Genomic DNA, 13497 nt, shown 5'->3' with positions numbered 1-13497 from the left:
ATTGTATAATACAGCACCCTCATTAATGTATTATTGTTAGAGATTTTTATCTGGGCCTCAACTCCCCACCAATGCAAGGTGACTTTCAAATTAACTCTTTATGGCCAAAAATGGATGTGAGCACACACTAAGACACACCAGTCTCTTAGTAAATGTAGATTCTCCAATCTTTATTAGCGCTCAGCCGCATATATCAAACACAGAATCATCAGCATAGAGTGGCGTGACAAGGAGATAAGGTGCTTAGATGCTATTGGCCATAATTAATTTACCAGGACATTCTCTAAAAAGGTTAATAAATTGAGCACTGTTTTCTCAGCGGCCTTGTTCACAGATATGTTTATATTATTAGCTACAAAATGTACAGAGAATGGCTCCAAAAGCTTCTTGCTAACTAAAACAAGATAAGGGGAAGAAAACAGACCAAAGTTTAACTATCTCTAATAAGGTCAAGGAGAAGCTGTCAGACAAGCAAACAGGTTACATAAAAGTGAAGTTTGAATCATGACATTTGGCTGGACACAGGTCAAAAGCACCCCCGGCTAAGACTAAAATGACCGTTTGATCTTCAAGATGGCGTCTGTTTGGGTCGCTTGGTCCAAAATGGCCGCTCTATTGGAATATATTACTAACAATTATACAGCACCCTTATTAATGAATTATACAGCACCCCTCATTATTCTATTAAACAACACCTCCTTAATGTATCATACAGCACCCTCATTAATGAATAATACAGCACCCTCATTAAATAATATAATATACCTCAGCCCCTTATTAATTATTGTATTATACAGCACCTCATTCTTTCATTTATGTAATATACAGCACCACCTCATTAATTGTTGTACTGTACGGCACCTTTGTCATTCATTTATGTACTACACAGAACCCCCCTTATTAATTATTGGTGACAATATGTGGACTTAACACCTCAATGCCGTGGCCCTTTTTCATTTTTGCGTTTCAATTTTTCACTCCCCACCTACAAAAATCCATAACTTTTGTAGCTGTGTGAGGGCTTGTTTTCTGTGTAACAAATTGCACTTCATAGTGATGGTATATACAGGCAGTCCCCGGGTTACATATAAGATAGGATCCGGAGGTGACAAATTTTTTTCTTTTGTCCCGGTGACAATTGGAGTTTAAAAATTTTTGCTGTAATTGGACCAAGGATTATCTATAAAGATTCATTACAGACATCTTACAGCTGATTATCGCAGTCTGGGAGTATATTAAAGCATCCAGAGAGCTTCACCAGAGATCACAGTGGGCAGCGGGGTCCGTCTGTAACTATGGATCATCTGTAAGTTGGTGTCCTTAAGTAGCGGGAAAAAAAATTCCAAATGCAGTGAAAATAGTGAAAAAACGCATTTGCAAATTTGCAAATCGCACATTGTAATGAATAGGTTAAAAACAGACATGCTCAGGTTTTTGGAAGACCACCGATAGCCTTTTATGGACAGAGCTCAGCCCGTGAGCTCATACCCCTGCAGCCGTTAGTACTACTTCATATGTCGATAAGGGGCTAAAGAAGTTGGTCAGAATTTTTTAAAATAAGTTTCCCATGTGCCTTCACTGCCTTGTGGATAATCCTTGAATGTGCACCAAGTGATTATGTAGCCCTGCTACTTTCTTTTGTGAAGTGTTTAGACTCTCTATGATTTTTTGTATACATGCCTGAGCTCTGATTAAAGGGGTTGTCCACTTTCAGAAAATAATTGAAAAGGAAAACATATACAATTTTTCCATATACTTTCTGTATCAATTCCTCAGTTTTCTAGATCTCTGCTTGCTGTCATGCTATAGGAAGCTTTTATGTTTACTACCAGTCCATAGAAATCTGTCCATGGTCCCACAGGTGCACGGCTTGTTATATCACAAGCTCTTATTACTCTCTGTGATATAACGAGCCGTGCACCTGTGTGACCATGGTCAGATTTTATCCACTGGAAGTAAACATAGAAACTTTGTATAGCAGGAAGGCAAGCAGAGATCTAGAAAACAGTGAGGAATTGATACAGAAAGTATTAGTATTTAGTATTCTATCCTGGGAAGCTGGAAAAATTTTTTTTAATGTGATGAAATTGGCAAAAAAACACATTTGCGTCACTTTCTTGTGGGTTCATTTTTTATGACTTTCCCTGTGAGCTCCAAATGATACATCTACTATATTTTTTGGTTTGGTACGGTCACAGTGATACCAATTCTATAAAGGTTTTATTGTGATTTAATACATTTTCAAAAATTAAAACAATGGCCCATTTATTAAAGTGTTTGCACCAGTTTTCTGTCTGACTTTGCACTAGAAAGATGTGCAAACTGCTTGCACATGTATTTAAAGGAAACCTACCATTTTGGATCTACCTACTACCTATTCAATTAACCCTTTTTAGGGCTAATCCTTGATAGGCCTGTAACTTTATAAATTTTTTATCACCTAATATGCAAATATCTGAAAGAGGCTACTGGGGTGTGGAGTAGCCGGAGTTGAAGCTACACGGCACAGCTACTCTATGCCCTAGTAGCCTCTTTGGATCCTCCTACTTCAGCGCGCAGCTCTCATAGTACGCCAATGTGTACAAAAAAAAAATGATTTCCCCATCTTCTGACACTAATAACTTTTTCATACAGATCTGTATAAGACGTAATTTTTTGTGAGATGAGCTGGCATTGCTACCATTTTGAGGACAGTATGTCCAGATTTTTATGTGATTTAAAATGGTGTCAACATTGCATTTTGGACATTTGGTGCTATTTTCCGTTGTGGGGTTCACCGCCGTGAATAACCGTTTTTATATTTTGATAGATTGGGTTTTTGGGATGCGTGTGCATGTTTGCATGTTTTACTGTTTATTTACAGTCATGGCCAAAAGTTTTGAGAATGACACAAATATTATATTTTCACATGATCTGCTGCCCTCTAGTTTTTATGTGTGTTTGTTAGATGTTTTTATCACATACAGAAATACAAGTACAATCATATTATTAGTAACAAAAGCTTTTATTGACAGTTAGAATGAGTTACTGCAGCAAGTCAATGTTTGCAGTGTTGCCCCTTCTTCTTCAGGACCTCTGCAATTCTCCCTGGCAGCTCTCAATCAACTTCTGGACCAAATCCTGACTGATAGCCGTCCACTCTTGCACAATCAATGCTTGCATTTTGTCACAATTTGTTGGTTTTTGTTTGTACACCCGTCTCTTGATGATTGACCACAAGTTCTCAATGGGATTAAGATGTGGGGAGTTTCCAGGCCATGGACCCTAAAATCTCTATGTTTTGTTCCCTGAGCTATTTAGTTATCACTAGAGATGAGCGACTATACTCGTCCGAGTATACTGCTCGGTCGAGAATTAGCATACTCGGACCGGCTCGTTACTCGGACGAGTATCTCGCCGGCTCGACACCGAGCAGTAAATTAATAAAATAAATTGAATAAAAGTATTTTAATTGTAAAAAAAAAATATTACACATGTTTCCAGATTTCAAAATAGCGGATTCCAGCACAGTCACGGAGGATGCAGGTAAGTTTCAAAAAAGCTTTATTCCCGCATAAAAAGCTTGGTCACAAAATACATGCAGCTAACGGACAGAGGTAAGCAGACCTACGCGTTTCGTCTATTCAGACTTAATCATGGTCCCTCCATAAGGAGGTATGCTCAAGACATTAATACCCGATGTCTAACACCTGTTGGATGACGTGTGGATCACATGACTGGAAGGGGGGTGTGAGGTGTAAGAGGAACGCCTCTACAGCGTAATGCCCTGAACTGTAATCCACATTAATACAACTTGACAACTCTTATTTTAAAAACAAATATTAAAAGCATACAAGTACATATATGGAATCAAATACTGGGGTATGTATCTTGAACAATCACGATGGTATGTTCACGTATTGATAATCATAGGAAATCCAAGTAAGCATAGAACAACATATTAATATGTGACATCTCGTGATAGATATTAAAAGGTGTCATACCCTCAAGAAGCGAACTCTATCTTGACAGAAGTAAAACAATGCAGACATATTCAGCAATGCATGACATATTAATTCAGACATATAACCTAAAGGAAAAATTAGAGTTGGACACATTAATTGTAGCAAAGGATAAGATCTAGAGATGAGCGAGCACTAAAATGCTCGGGTACTCGTTATTCGAGACAAACTTTTCCATTGAAGTCAATGGGAGACTCGAGCATTTTTCAAGGGGACCAAGGCTCTGCACAGGGAAGCTTGGCCAAACACCTGGGAACCTCAGAAAAGGATGGAAACACCACGGAAATGGACAGGAAACAGCAGGGGCAGCGTGCATGGATGCCTCTGAGGCTGCTTAATCGTACCATTATGCCAAAATTATGGGCAACAGCATGGCCATGACAGAGTGACCGAATGAGGCTAGATAGCATCTAAAACATCCAATAATTCACCCTGACACTATAGGGGATGGCATGCAGAGGCAGCGGCAGCAGCGGCAGGCTAGAGAGTGTCATGGCGACATACCCTAAATGGACTCAGGCTTCAAACCAATGGGTGGCAGAGAGGAACCAAAGGAGGTGAGCAAGAAGCGCTGAAATGATTTCCTATGTGAACAAAAGGTTGACGGTATATTTAGTCGATAACACAGCATGGTAGCGACATAGTGACCAAGTTCCATAACGTATCTGGTGAAACACCCGAAAAATTAGCCTGACACAGCTCTTTTGATAAGGGGACGACATGTGGATGCAGCCATGGAGACGACTTCCATGATTAAGAGCGACAGTATGGGGCATTCATATTGCGCTGCTATGATTGCAACTTCAGGTCTCCAGCATGGCGGCGACAGATGGGCCGAGTTCCACTATGTATCTAGGGAAACACCTGAAAATTCTGCCTGACACAGCTCGTTTGATAAGGGGACGATGTATGGAGGCAGTGAACTAGTAGTAGATTAAAGGTGCTGCAGTTAAAACTATGTTAGTTGGATCTTGGGATGGAGCTGGCGCTCCGCTGCCAGGCGAGCTTTCGCCAATCCAAGCCCCTGTCTCTAGGCTACTCCCCAAACAGCACTTCTAAGAACCTTTTGTATAAGATCAAGTGTATTAGCGTTCTTATAAGTTTGGGTTATAGCGGGTGAGGGGAATGTAAACAGATGCGCAAGAAGCGCTGAAATAATATCGGTAAATGATAAAAGTTTGCCAGTATATTTTGTGGATTACACAGCAGGGTGGCGACAAAGTTAACAAGTTTGATGTGGAAGCCATGAAAACAACCCAAAATTCTGCCTGACACAGCTCGTTTGATAAGGGGACCATGTATGGAGGCAGTGAACTAGTAGTAGATTAAAGGTGCTGCAGTTAAAACTATGTTAGTTGGATCTTGGGATGGAGCTGGCGCTCCGCTGCCAGGCGAGCTTTCGCCAATCCAAGCCCCTGTCTCTAGGCTACTCCCCAAACAGCACTTCTAAGAACCTTTTGTATAAAATCAAGTGTAGTAGCGTTCTTACAAGTTTGGGTTATGGCGGGGGAGGGGAATGTAAACAGATGCGCAAGGAGCGCTGAAATAATATCGGTAAATGATAAAAGTTTGCCAGTATATTTTGTGGATTACACAGCAGGGTGGCGACAAAGTTAACAAGTTAGATCGGTGATGATGCCACCAGCTGCACTGAAAACCCGCTCGGACAACACGCTAGCGGCAGGGCAGGCAAGAACCTCCAAGGCGTACAGCGCCAGTTCGTGCCACATGTCCAGCTTTGAAACCCAGTAGTTGTAGGGAACTGTGTGATCATTTAGGACGATGGTATGGTCAGCTATGTACTCCCTCACCATCTTTCTGTAAAGATCAGCCCTACTCTGCCGAGACTGGGGACAGGTGACAGTGTCTTGCTGGGGTGACATAAAACTGGCAAAGGCCTTGTAAAGCGTACCCCTGCCAGTGCTGGACAAGCTGCCTGCTCGCCTACTCTCCCTCGCTACTTGTCCTGCAGAAGTACGCCCTCTGCCGCTAGCGCTGTCAGAGGGGAAATACTGTTTCAGCTTGTGCACCAGGGCCTGCTGGTATTCATGCATTCTCACACTCCTTTCCTCTCCAGGGATGAGAGTGGAAAGATTTTGCTTGTACCGTGGGTCCAGGAGAGTGAATACCCAGTAATCGGTGCTGGAATAAATTCTTTGAACACGAGGGTCACGGGATAAGCAGCCTAGCATGAAATCTGCCATATGCGCCAGAGTCCCAACGTGCAAGAATTCACTCCCCTCACTGGCCTGACTCTCCATTTCCTCCTCCTCCAACTCCTCTTCTTCTGCCCATACACGCTGAACAGTGAAGGACTGAACAATGGTCCCCTCTTCTGTCTCGCCAACATTCTCCTCCTCTTCCTCCTCATCCTCCTCCACCTCCTCCGATATGCGCTGAGAAACAGACCTAAGGGTGCTTTGGCTATCAACAAGGGAATCTTCTTCCCCCGTCTCTTGTGACGAGCGCAAAGCTTCCGACTTCATGCTGACCAGAGAGTTTTTTAACAGGCCAAGCAGCGGGATGGTGAGGCTGATGATGGCGGCATCGCCACTGACCATCTGTGTTGACTCCTCAAAGTTACTCAGCACCTGACAGATATCAGACATCCACTTCCACTCCTCATTGTAGACTTGAGGAAGCTGACTGACCTGACTACCAGTTCTGGTGGAAGTTGACATCTGGCAGTCTACAATCGCTCTGCGCTGCTGGTAAACTCTGGATAACATGGTTAATGTTGAATTCCACCTCGTGGGCACGTCGCACAACAGTCGGCGAGTGGGCAGTTGGAGGCGGCGCTGCGCTGCCCTGAGAGTGGCAGCATCTGTGCTGGACTTCCTGAAATGCGCACAGATGTGACGCACCTTCGTGAGCAAATCAGACAGATTGGGGTATGTCTTGAGGAAACGCTGAACTATGAGATTTAACACATGGGCCAGGCATGGCACATGTGTCAGTCTGCTGAGTTGCAGAGCCGCCACCAGGTTACGGCCGTTGTCACACACAACCATGCCTGGCTTCAGGTTCAGCGGTGCCAGCCACAGATCAGTCTGCGCCGTGATGCCCTGTAATAGCTCTTGGGCGGTGTGCCTTTTATCGCCTAGGCTCAGCAGTTTGAGCACCGCCTGCTGTCGCTTAGCGATGGCACTGCTGCTGTGCCTAGAGCTACCGACTGATGGCGCCATGCCCACAGATGGTAATTCGGAGGAGGAGGCATAGTAGGCCTTTGAGACCTGGACCGAGGTAGGCCCCGCAATCCTCGGCGTCGGCAGTATATGACCAGCCCCAGGGTCAGACTCGGTCCCAGCCTCCACCAAGTTAACCCAATGTGCCGTCAGCGATATATAGTGGCCCTGCCCGGCAGCACTCGTCCACGTGTCCGTGGTCAGGTGGACCTTGTCAGAAACGGCGTTGGTCAAGGCACGGATGATGTTCTCTGACACGTGCTTGTGCAGGGGTGGGACGGCACATCGGGAAAAGTAGTGGCGGCTGGGGACCGAATACCGAGGGGCGGCCGCTGCCATGAGGTTTCGAAAGGCCTCGGTCTCTACCAGCCTATAGGGCAGCATCTCCAGGCTAAGCAGTTTGGAGATGTGGACGTTGAGGGCTTGGGCTTGTGGGTGGGTTGCACTATACTTCCTTTTGCGCTCCAGCGTCTGGGGTATGGAGAGCTGAACGCTGGTGGATGCTGTGGAGGATCATGGAAGCGAAGATGGGGTTTTCGCATGGGAGGTGTTTGGGCCGGGGTCCTGGGCAGGGGGCTGACTAGCAGATGACACAGGGGAAAGAGCAGTGGTGTGCCCGGCCGGAGGTGAACGGGCTTGGTGCCATTGAGTGGGGTGTTTAGCATTCATATGCCTGCGCATACTGGTGGTAGTTAAGCTAGTAGTTGTGGAACCCCTGCTGATCCTGGTTTGGCACAGGTTGCACACCACAGTCCGTCGGTCATCCGGTGTTTCTTTAAAGAACCTCCAGACTTCTGAAAATCTAGCCCTCCCCATGGGAACTTGACTACGGGAAACATTTGGCGCTGATGCACCAGCTCTGGCCCTGCCTCTCCGTCTGGCCCCACCACTGCCTCTTCCAACCTGTTCTGCTATAGGACTCGCCTCCGTCTCAGAAGCACTGTGTTCACCCGGCCTATCAACCCAGCTTGGGTCTGTCACCTCATCAACCTCCGATCCCTCAGTCTGCTCCCCCCTCGGACTTCCTGCCCTGACAACAACTTCACCACTGTCTGACAACCGTGTCTCCTCATCGTCCGACACCTCTTTACACACTTCTTCCACTACGTCAATAATGTCATCATCACCCACAGACTGCGACCGGTGGAAAACCTGGGCATCGGAAAATAGATCAGCAGCAACCGGACAAGTGATTTGTGACTGTGGGAAGGGTCCAGAAAACAGTTCCTCAGAGTATGCCGGTTCAAATGCCAAATTTTGCTGGGAGGAGGCAGACTGGGGGGAAGGAGGCTGAGGTGGAGGAGCTGGAGGAGTGCTGATTTCGGTGACATGGGTGGACTGCGTGGAAGACTGACTGGTGGACAAATGGCTAGAAGCATTGTCCGCAATCCACGACATCACCTCTTCGCACTGTTCTGGCCTCAACAGTGCTCTACCACGAGTCCCAGTAACTTGAGACATGATGAACCTAGAGAGTGTAGCTCTGCGGCGTGCCCCTGCTCCCTCATCAGCAGGTGGTGTCTCACCCCGCCCAGGACCACGGCCTCTGACCCCTGCAGTAGTTGGACGCCCACGTCCACGCCCTCGTCCTCTACCCCTAGCCCTCGGGTTAAACATTTTCCAAATTAAAGTGTAAACTTTAAAAATTTTTTTTGTGTGTTTATTTTTTTATTTTTTTAAACAAAACGATGCTATCCTATTGCTATGGCTAGTTTCTAACCTACACTGACAGCACACACCTGGATTTTGTGCTGTGCCTGATGACTTTGAGTTATAAAAAGAAATAAACGTAAAAAAAAATAAATCAGCAGACTGTGCCTAATTCAAATCAAACCCCTAATAAATGGTCCCACTTCGGTGTTTGAGGTGGATATGTGTGTCACTAAGAGCTAAACACAACGGTCGCAAGTCTCCCAGCAAATTCCTCACAATATGGTACTAGCTGCACTACTAGTGGCAGCAAGCCCAGCCACAAGCAAACAAAAAAGAAGTAAAATATAACGCTATTGTAGGCCTAAGTAAGCCGTTGGGGTTCTCCTATGGCTATTTTCTAGCCTACACTCAAAGCACACTGCTTTGCCAGATTACTTTGAGTTATAAAAAGAAATAAACGTAAAAAAAAATAAATCAGCAGACTGTGCCTAATTCAAATCAAACCCCTAATAAATTGTCCCACTTCAGTGTTTGAGGTGGATATGCGTGTCACTAAGAGCTAAACACAACGGTCGCAAGTCTCCCAGCAAATTCCTCACAATATGGTACTAGCTGCACTACTAATGCCAGCAAGCCCAGCCACAAGCAAACAAAAAAAAGTAAAATATAACGCTATTGTAGGCCTAAGTAAGCCGTTGGGGTTCTCCTATGGCTATTTTGTAGCTTACACTGAAAGCACACTGCTTTGCCAGATTACTTTGAGTTATAAAAAGAAATAAACGTAAAAAAAAAATAAATCAGAAGACTCTGCCTAATTCAAATCAAACCCCTAATAAATGGTCCCACTTCGGTGTTTGAGGTGGATATGTGTGTCACTAAGAGCTAAACACAACGGTCGCAAGTCTCCCAGCAAATTCCTCACAATATGGTACTAGCTGCACTACTAATGCCAGCAAGCCCAGCCACAAGCAAACAAAAAAAAGTAAAATATAACGCTATTGTAGGCCTAAGTAAGCCGTTGGGGTTCTCCTATGGCTATTTTCTAGCCTACACTCAAAGCACACTGCTTTGCCAGATTACTTTGAGTTATAAAAAGAAATAAACATAAAAAAAAAAAATCAGAAGACTGTGCCTAATTCAAATCAAACCCCTAATAAATTGTCCCACTTCGGTGTTTAAGGTGGATATGTGTGTCACTATGAGCTAAACACAACGGTAGCAAGTCCCCCTGCAAATTCCTCACAATATGGTACTAGCTGCACTACTAATGGCAGCAAGCCCAGCCACAGGCAAACCAAAAAAAAGTAAAATAAAACGTTATTGTAGCCCTAAGAAGGGCTGTTGGGTTCTTGTAGAATCACTCCTGCCTAACAGTAAGCTAATAGAACACCCTAACGCTTTCCCTGACCAGCAGCAGCTCTCTCCCTAGTCTATTCCAGGGTCACCTGATCTGGCCAGCCAACCACTGCTATCGACGTGTAAGGGTACCACGTCATGCTGGGTGGAGTGCAGAGTCTCCTGGCTTGTGATTGGCTCTGTTTCTGGCCGCCAAAAATCACAACGGTGGGAGATGCCATTTTCTCGAGCGGGCAAGTATTCGTCCGAGCAACGAGCAGTTTCGAGTACGCTAATGCTCGAACGAGCATCAAGCTCGGACGAGTATGTTCGTTCATCTCTAGTTTTCACCCATAGAATGGAAGCTTAAATGATATGAATTACCCTTGAGCAATTAAGAAACTTCAACAACGTCTGCACATTAAGGACTTTTGTTGACCTTCCAGGTTTTCCTGAGACACCACAACCCATTAACCTTGTTGAATACTTGAGTGCAACTGAGATCGCTTTGCTCCAGAACCTTTGGGACATGATGGCTCCCCTAGCGAACAAACTGGGTGCTGAGACTTTGGAAAGGTAATTAGAATTTATTGATATATTTGGCACATCTTAATAGTAACCAGACTCTTTCTACACATCAGGAGGGGGAATGCTTGCTGAGGAGTGGATACTGTGCTCTCCTCGGAATCAGCAGTCTATTGTAGGCTAAAAAGTTGAATGCTATATTTGTTCCTGGATCTATGTGTGAATGCCCCTAATTTATCATGCCTGATCGTGATGGTAGTTTTCCTTTAACCCACAATGGACTGTTGATTCCTTAGAGAGCAGGTGAACCACATTCCAGCAATTATCTCTCCTCCAAATCCAGTCTCTCATAACTGCCTTTGGAAACTGAAGTGAAAGGGAGACCTCCAGCACTCCCTGCAAACCAATCTCTCTTAGTTTTATATTATTCCATAAAAGTGAAGAAGGGGCCTCTAGTGATTATTTTTTTGCACCTAATGTGTCTTTGTAGTCTGGGTCTTTGGCAAATGCTAACTTTTTTTTTACTTTCTAGTTGCAAATTTTTGTGCTACTCATACCATTGTCTTTTCTACGCCTGGTGGGGAGTGGAGTGTTTTCTGTGCAATTATTAGTGATTTTTTTAGGTACAAAACAATGGTAAATTATGTGCCAACATCTGTAAGCAGCCAAAATACAAAGAAAAAATAAGTGCAAACCAGGTTTACTGGTAAGCGCAAAACTCCTGTGCACTGAAAGTAGCAAATAATAGCACAAATATCCCATTGCACCAAGTAACTAAAAAACAACCAGAAAAACACACATCCAATAAAGCGAAAAACAAAAACCACCAACGGGGGACTTACATACAACCCATGGGAAATTGTGGAGGCATTCCACAGCTATTACGACGAGTTATATAATATACAATAGCAGTTTGCAGATATGGGGAGGGGGGGGGGCGAGCAAAGACTTTACGGCGCCCGGCAGTTATAGATCCATATCTTTGATAAACATTGACATCAATATATACTCCAAAATACTGGCCAACAGGTTGGGCCCAATCTTGCCATCAGTTATACATAATGACCAAGTCGACTTTGTACCTGGGTGCGAAGCGCGGGATAATCTCAATAAGACGGCCCTGCTGATCTCATGGGCATCAAAGCATCTAAAACCCCATTATGCCTCCTGTCTGTCGACGCGAAGAAGTCATTTGGATAGGGTCCACTGGGGGTTCATGAGTGCAGCATTAAAGCAAATGGGTCTGGGGTAGGGCTTTGTTGGCAAAATAGCAGCCCTATATACCAGGCCATCGACCAGGGTTTGGGTTAATGGTTCCCTGTCGGATCCCCTGTCAATTAACAACTGCACTAGATAGGGATGCCCTTTTTCCCTGTTTTTGTACACTATTGTAATTTGGCTTTAGCAATTAGGAAAACTCTGAACAGTCATGGAGCATGCATTGGAGACACTTATTATAAGGTAACACTATACGCCAATGACTTACTATTATACATTTCCTGCCCCGGCTCCATGAGTTTGATATGTATGGTCATTTAAAAAAAAAATTACACCAAATTGGAGGCCCTAAATATTTCTTTACCATGGGAGGAGGTACGGCATGTGGCAGACAGTTATCTATTCCGATGGCGTACTGACCACATAAAGTATTTAGGTCTACAGATCTCCCTCTCTTCTGACGAGACATATGCACTCAATTATGCCCCCTATTATAGCGTACACTGAAAGATCTTAATGGATACAATAAAAAGAGATTGTCCTGGTTCGGGCGGATAAACGCACTTAAAATGGATATTCTCCCCCACTTTTGTACCTCTAACAGGGCGCCCCTATAGCTCCCCCTCCCTCTTTTTTTAAGAGGCTATGATCAGCAATGACATGGTTTGAGGAACCAGCAGACCTAGGATAGGGTGGCAGGTACTCACTCAGCCTAAATCTGCTGGAAGTGCAGGTCTTCTGGACATCCAGGTGTATTAATGGGCTGTTACTCTCCAACGCCTTTTAGTTTGCCGATTTCACTCCAAAACAAAGCAGTGGCCCTAGAACAGCAATTCTCTTCTGTGCCATTGAAATATCTTCCCTTGATAAGCACACATGCACTCTGCTCCATAGCAAAGCATGCCGTTTTCCCTCATGTAGCAATTGAAGTCTGGCAATAAATGTTGCACAAGAGCCTTCTGTCTCGCAACACTCCATTATCCTGGTTTGAGTACACCCAATTGCGATTGTTCGCTGACAGTGAACAGGCAGCATTTGACTCTAGTAAGACACCTTTAGCCTACAGTCCCTGCAACCCCATGCTATATCTCAAATTTATTCCATATTGCAGTTGGAGAGACTGGGGAGCGACCTGGGATATATCAGCAGGTGGGAGCAGGAGCTAGATACAGAGTTCACCCCTCAAGAAAGAAAAAAGATGTACGCCTTTACTCATAACCTCTCAACTGAGTGCGCCGCAAAAGAGAACAATTATAAAATATTCACACAATGGTACCGGGTGTCTGAGACGCTGCATAGGTACTATCTCAACGTTCCGGATGTCTGCTGGCGCTGCGGGCAGCTTGTGGATAGATGCTCCATATATGGTGGGAGTGTGATAAGATCTAGTCCTTCTGGGAGTGAGTGTCCAGCACCTAAGCTGCAGTTGCTGGATGCATCACTCTTAAAATAGGTCTACTGTCGATCCTCCCAGGCACATTCTGGTCCCAGTTTTTCTAACAATGGCCAACTCGTCATTCCACATCACTAGAGGTCTCCTTATACTCCCCCATTTGTTGACTGGGTACGAGAGATGAGCC

The sequence above is a fragment of the Engystomops pustulosus genome, chromosome 8, assembly GCF_040894005.1.
Source record: "Engystomops pustulosus chromosome 8, aEngPut4.maternal, whole genome shotgun sequence".
Lineage (NCBI taxonomy): Eukaryota > Metazoa > Chordata > Amphibia > Anura > Leptodactylidae > Engystomops > Engystomops pustulosus.
Note: the sequence above shows the minus strand (reverse complement) of the source record.